We start from the raw sequence: 6,962 nt of genomic DNA on the forward strand, positions 1-6,962 counted from the left end.
GTAACGCCTCTGCAGCTGCTCCGGGTGAGTTCAGCTGGAGTTGTGCGTTGCTGCTGCCCTTGCCTGCTCGGCCCCACGCTGCAGCGACTGGAGTTCAGACTTGCTCTCTGGACTTTGGCTCCAGTTGTTGGGCTGTTCGTGTGTTTACCTAATTACCTGGATCCCTTTACTCAATGTAATTATTTCCGTATCAAGCCAGGAGTGAAAGAAAAACTTTGTCATCAGGCCTGGCTGGCTTGTTACATCAGTCTGCCCTGTGTGTTTATCTTGTGTGGTGGAGGAGAGGGAGGTGTGGAACAGGAAATCTGTTTGAAGAATTATTTTGTTTGTAGAAGGTATATAGATTCCATGTTTCACAATGCGGGTTTAGCACAGTGAATCTTCCCAGCCTGCCCATGTCCCCCCCTTCTCTTTCTTCCTTTATTAAAAAATCTTACAATGGCATACTTTATTTTATTTTTATATATATATATTATATGTTTAAAGATTTATTTTATTGGAAAGGCAGATATACAGGGAGGAGGAGAGACAGAGAGGAAGATCTTCCATCCAGTGATTCACTCCTCAAGTGGCTGCAACGGCCAGTGCTGCGCCGATCTGAAGCTGGGAACCAGGAACTTCTTTCCCAGTCTCCCATGTGGGTGCAGGGTCCCAAGGCTTTGAACCGTCCTGGACTGCTTTCCCAGGCCACAAGCAGGGAGCTGGATGGGAAGCGGGGCTGCTGAGATTAGAACTGACGCCCATATGGGATCCTGGTGCGTTCAAGGCGAGGACTTTAACCATTATGCTATCGTGCCGGGACCATTGGCATACTTTCAATTCACTTTACCATCATAGACTTGCCATTCTGTTAGATAAAGAGATTAACAGATAGCAAGTACAAAAAAATTTACTGTTCCTCAAGATTTTGGTTGAAGACTGTAAATAGTCAAGTCTCAAAATGTTAATTTAGCTGCTATTTATGACACTTTGTATTAGTTATAACAGAGCAGGGTAACCATATTTGTCCTTTTTAGGACTGGCTTATATCACCATGCAGAATGGTTTCTAGTTTGTTGTAAAAGACAGAAATTCATTCTTTTTTTGCTTGATACATACCACATTTATGCAGTCACTCACTGGTAGACATGAGCTGATTGCCAGAGATCTTTAAAAAATTAAGACCAAGTTCTAAAAACATTACAGTATATTAACCAACCAACCAACCAACCAAAGGGACGTTGAAATAGCTTTATGTTTGGGGAGGCGTCTGGACAGGGGGTCGAGGGAGAAGTTACTGGGAGGGCTTGTTTTTACTTTATGTAATTGTGTAATGAACATGACTCAGAAGTCAGGAGAAAATCATACAAATTAGTAAATTTAAATGCCAGCAGTAGTTTGGAGATATTGACGTGGAAGTATATTTTTTTAAAAAATGTTTATTTGAAAAGCAGAGGGGATCTGTCTTCTGGCTCACCCACCCAATGGTTGCAGTCACCAAGTCTGGGCGAGAGCAAGGCTGGGGGCGAGAGCAAGGCTGGGGCCAGAGCAAGGCTGAGGGTAATAGCAAGGCTGGGGTCAGAGCAAGGCTGGGGGTCAGAGCAAGGCTGGGGGTCAGAGCAAGGCTGGGGGTCAGAGCAAGGCTGGGGGTCAGAGCAAGGCTGGGGCCAGCAGCTCCACCTTGGGCTCTCATTCGGGTCCTCTGCTGCTGCCTTGCCGGTGCATGAGCAGTAAGCTGAGAAGGTGTGCTAAATCAGTATGGGGTGCTTAATAGAATGTAAGCCTGCATTTCCAAAAATCTATATTTATTGGAAAGGCTAAATATCTAGTAGATCTCAAAGGGATAGAGCAAAAAGGAAGTCCTAATCCCCTCACCCTCTGATTGTAGATTGCATGTCTCACATTTTGACCAGATGCGTTCATACTGAGGGGGTGTGTGACTGTTAGTACAAGACTGATGTTTTTATTATTATGACACACCTAATACAGATTATCATTTTAACCCTGGGTAAGTGTACAGTTCAGCATCCTCTCACTGATACTGTGCAGTCATTACCACCACCCATCCTCAGAACTTCTCCAAGACTGGTTTCATTGGAGCTAGCTGCCTATCTGCGTTGATTTCACACCCTTTGAATATGAGTATTGCTCTTTGCTTGGAAGTCAAGTTCTATGTGAAAGGAGGCCTAGGTGATCCGACAGAGCCAGCAACTCCTGTTTTACCCCATCGCTTGAGTGGGGCATGATATGGGTGCCTCGTGACTTCTAGTCACTCGTCTGAAAAGTTCCAAGAAACCGTTAAGTCAGAGCCATCCTGGTAATCCATATTTCTTGCGTGCAAATCTTCATGGTCTTGAAGCAAAGATGCCTCCGCCCACGGGGCAGTCAAAATCCCTTATAGGCTGGGACAACTGCTGGCGAGTGGCGCCGGTCAGTGTGGGCTGGCCGTCCGGATCAAGGATTGTTTGTGCTCGTTTTCCCAGTACTCCTGCAAATGGACTTCAAATGGAAGTGTGTGTGAGTGTTCGCAGTTCATTTTCTTTTTAGTGAGATAAAAGAAACAATACCATCCAAGCTGGGTCGGGAAGAAAAAAGAACCTAACCATTTAAAATATTCTAAAATGGTGGGACGTCCACATCGAAGAAGGTAAGTGGTCTTTAATTGATAATTAATGTGTGGAAATCCATCGGAATATGAATAAAAGGGCATCTAGAAAGCATCAGGTTTTCTCCTGACAAGTTCTTAATATGGTATAATTATTTTTATTAAAATGTGTTTCACACTGCTTATCAAGACTAGTTAGTGTAACATAAGTAAGATAAATGCATATTTTCAGGATCCTAACATTTTAACTGTCTATAGGGTTGCTTATCATAGTTGAATATTGTTTACCTTATAAACGCTATTGTTTGCATTTTGGTATACTTTATAGTTATTCACTTGGGGGGTTTTAAAAGTATATTTTTACTCAATTGACAAGTAATGCAGCCATTCACTTCCTTCAGATTCCATTTTGATGCCAGCGAACACTCGGGTGGGCTGCAGCTCGGCCCTTGGGGCTGCTGGGATTGTCTGAGGAGCCCCAAGCCCCATGGGAAGAGCAGCTCAGAGCCAGTGAGCACAGGTGCTGGGTGAGTGGTTGTCACGTGTCGAGGTCAGGTGTCCCTGGTGCTGGCATCCTGGGAGAGCACCTGTATGTCTGAAAATCACATTTGTGGACAGAAGTCTCCTGGCTCCCCTAGTCAGAGCTCTGGTGTCGGATCACTTCTGAAATCATTTGGCGCCAGCAGCGAAGGTTACTGGCTTATTTGTGATGCTTCTTGGGAAGTTCAGTCAAGAGAATTAAACAAACAAAAAAAGAGCTTGGTTGAAGTATTTCATTTTCATTTTGATGGGTTGTACAACTTTTTGCTGGGGACCTGGGAGGGTAAGCCACTGCAGGTAACACTGGTGTACCAGTGCAAGGCAGGAAGCTCTTGACCCCTGAGCTTCAGCCTGGCCTGGCCCTGGCTGTTGCGTCTGGGGAGTGAGCCAGTGGATGGAGGTTCTCTGTCTCTCTCTGCACTTAGAAGAGCTTTGACCAAACACTTGAATTCCAGTCCTGTGTCTGTGTTGTGAGCGACAGATGCTGATGAGCTTGAGCTTTGGTGTTAATGATGGGAAGGAAATGTTGCCTGAGTCTAGGTCAGTCTTGTTAGAAATTCCATGAAGTGGGCCCAGCGGCGTGGTCTAGTGGCTAAAGTCCTCGCCTTGAACGCGCCGGGATCCCATATGGGTGCCGGTTCTAATCCTGGTAGCTCCACTTCCATCCAGCTCCCTGCTTGTGGCCTGGGAAAGCCTTGGGACCCTGCACCCGCATGGGGAGACTTAGAGGAAGAGGTTCCTGGTTCCCGGCTTCGGATTGGCGCAGCACTGGCTATTGCGGTCACTTGGGGAGTGAATCATCGAACAGAAGATCTTCCTCTCTCCTCCTCTCTGTATATCTGACTTTGTAATAAAAATAAATGAATCTTAAAAAAAAAAAGAAAGAAAGAAATGCCATGAAGTATGTGGGTTCTGCTCAACCCCAGATTGTCAAGGCTGCTAAGCTTCCATGGGAGGGAGCACTCCCTTGACCATGGGGGCGGGAATGTGATAACTGTGTGGCAACTGAATTTATGGTCCCAAGTCCACAACATCATAGACATGTTATCATTTACGTTTGAGAGCTTAGGGTGTGATGGGGTGGGGTTGTGGACCGCAGGTTCAGCCCAGGCTGGTAGTGCTGGCCTCCTGGCTGCTGTGTCTTGACTGCCCCACTCCTGATCACCTCTCTAGTGTTGTTCCTGAGAAAGCAGCAGAGTACGGTCCACATCCTTGGGCCTCTGCACACATGGGAGACCCCAAAGAAGCTGCAGTCTGGCGCTGCCCCAGTTTCTCCTTTCACTGTCAATCAGCCATTCAAACAAAAAAAATGGTTTTTAAGGTTTATTTATTTCTACTTGGAAGGCAGAATTATTTTTAACAGAGCTAGAGATCCTCCATTCATTAGTTCACTCTTCAAATGACAGCAATGGCTGAAGCTGAGATGATCCAAAGCTAGGATCCAGGAGCCTCCTCCAGGTCTTCCAAGACCCTGAGCCAACCTCCACTGCCCTCCTAGACCACAGGCAAGAAGCTGGAATGGAAATGGAACAACCGGAACACAAACTGGCGCCCATGTGGGACACCAATGCTCTAGGTAGAGGCATGGCCCACAATGCCACAACACCAACCCAAACAAAACTTAAAAAAAAAGTCTGAGGGGAGTTGACGTAGTGGTGTTTTGTTGATGGAATATTTTTGAGTGCTAGATGAATTTTACAAATTTCAAGTTTTCATAATGTGTGTTAATTATTTCCTGATAGGACCCTCAAACCAATGAGAAATAAAATGCATAAATAGGAAACTGGAAAAGAGCTGTTGAACAGGCAATAAATGTTAATGATGTAACATGAGCTGAAGGGTAAGCCAGACTTTGTCACCAAGATTGGGAAGTCATTCCAGACCCCAAGTAGACTGCTGACATTCTAAGCACTGCAGAAGAATGGCTCCCGGTCAGGTAGGCTGGGAGTGGAAATAATCATTCCTGAAGGAATGGGCAGGGTGGTGTTGTGGGGTGGGGATGGAAACCCTTGGACTTTGGCAATGCCTGGCCTTGGGCTCCTTCTCCTGGCTTCCCAGTGGTGGCAGCTCCTCTCTGTAGCTTCTCTCCTCCAGGAGAAAAGTTCTGGATGCCGCCATTTATTGCTGTCATGGAAGCACATCCTGAGCAATTTCCCAACATTCTGAAGCCAGAGAAAAGGCAATAATGAAATCGGGGGTCAAACTCATGCCTGTCATACTATTCCCTTTAAATCAGATGAACTGTTTTTATGGTTTGTTTTTCCTCAGGAGGCAGCATCTGGTTTTTGGGAAAGCACCAGAGGGAAGCATCCTGTGCTAGTCACTCTAAGGTTGAAGCCAAGTTTGGTCCCGGTCGCTGTGTACGAACCATCTGATGATGGAGGTCAGTGAAATGGGGGTGCACCTGTTCAGCTAGGCTTTGTAGAGCATCTTGCCCACCTCGCTCTGCTCCCCAGTCAGAATGCACACATACTTCATTTCCATGATGGCTTCTAACTGAGGTACTCTTAAGCCCAGGTTATTCAGCACACTTGCGTAGACTTTTAGTGTCACAGAATAGTCTGCATTTCCAGAATAAATTTCTCAATGGCACAGTGGGATGACTTGATCAAGAATTCAGTAATAAACACAACTTTCACGAATGCAAGTGTTTTCACAAATTTGGTCTCAGTTTGTCACCCATAGGTAATCACAAGTTTTAGATAAAGAAATGACACTAACAGAGGCAAGTGAGTTTTTCTGAGAATTTTTCCACATAATTTGCTAAATGGATGGGCTAATCACCTGCTGCGATAGATCTTTGAAGATGCTTATACGAAGTACAAATGAAGTAAAAATGTGATAGAAAAGTCACTCCTGGGTAACTTGCGGATCTGGCAGATCTGGGGACTTGCTTTCCTGAAAGGAATGCAGGCTCCGGGGATCTGTCCGCGGTGCTGAACCAGACCTGCCGCAGTTAAGTCAGAGCATGGCTGTCCCTCCTGCACTTCGATTGCCAGTGACAAAGCTAACAATATAAAATTATTTTTTCAAATATTAATTTTTAAAGAATTTGAAGTATTTTATTTTCAACATAACAGCTTTATGTAATTATAGGAATACCTCAACAGTTCGTGGAAAATGGAATTAGAAGGTAAGTGAACTTACTTTGATAAGAAAAATGAAACATAGTATTTCATAACATGCATTTCTCATAAATTCATAATTTATACCGTTAAATTCATACCATTAAATCCTTTTAAAAGCACATAACAGTGGACTCTAGTGAAGTTTTGTACAGAAGTACAAGTGTTACAATGTTCATTGTTTTGGATTACATTTGAGATTTGCTGTGGACAACTGCCTGGGCTGCCTAGGCAAGTGTTACATCGCTGGAAGAAAAGCAGCCAAGAGCTGACAGGCACGCTGGGCCTGGTTAATGTCAGATTTGCATTAACTATACCAGTGTGCCAGCGTAGTTACCTGTCCTGTTTTTATTTTTTAAAGATATGCGAGGAAGCCTGGTAATGCCAGGCTGGGACATGCCACCCAGCCTCCAGCCTTGGGGGCTGCAGATGGCTTGAGGAAGGGTGTCTAGGGACATATTTGAGTGGGAGTGGATGGGCCCGGCACGATAGCGTAGTGGTTAAAGTCCTCGCCTTGCATGCTCTGGGATCCCATATTGGCACTGGTTCTAGTCCCAGCAGCCCTGCTTCCCATCAGCCCCCTGCTTGTGGCCTGGGAAAGCAGTTGAGGATGGCCCAAAGCCTTGGGTCCCTGCACCCATGTGGGAGACCCTGAACAGCTCCTGGCTCCTAGCTTTGGATTGGCTCAGCTCTTGCCAGTGCGGTCACTTGGG

The 6,962-nt window shown here is 45.5% G+C and overlaps 1 long non-coding RNA gene across 1 annotated transcript; it reads left to right on the top strand.

Annotated features, from left to right (window-relative positions):
- Nucleotides 1–1,685: 1,685 nt before the first annotated feature.
- On the top strand, nucleotides 1,686–6,257 carry LOC121154620. The gene is made up of 4 exons (XR_005883568.1): nucleotides 1,686–2,626; nucleotides 4,867–5,060; nucleotides 5,393–5,507; nucleotides 6,221–6,257. It is a non-coding gene; the product is annotated as an uncharacterized LOC121154620 (long non-coding RNA).
- The last annotated feature ends 705 nt before the right edge of the window (nucleotides 6,258–6,962 follow it).

The sequence above is a fragment of the Ochotona curzoniae genome, unplaced genomic scaffold, assembly GCF_017591425.1.
Source record: "Ochotona curzoniae isolate NIBS_2020 unplaced genomic scaffold, NIBS_Ocur_1.0 contig_2754, whole genome shotgun sequence".
Classification (NCBI taxonomy): domain Eukaryota; kingdom Metazoa; phylum Chordata; class Mammalia; order Lagomorpha; family Ochotonidae; genus Ochotona; species Ochotona curzoniae.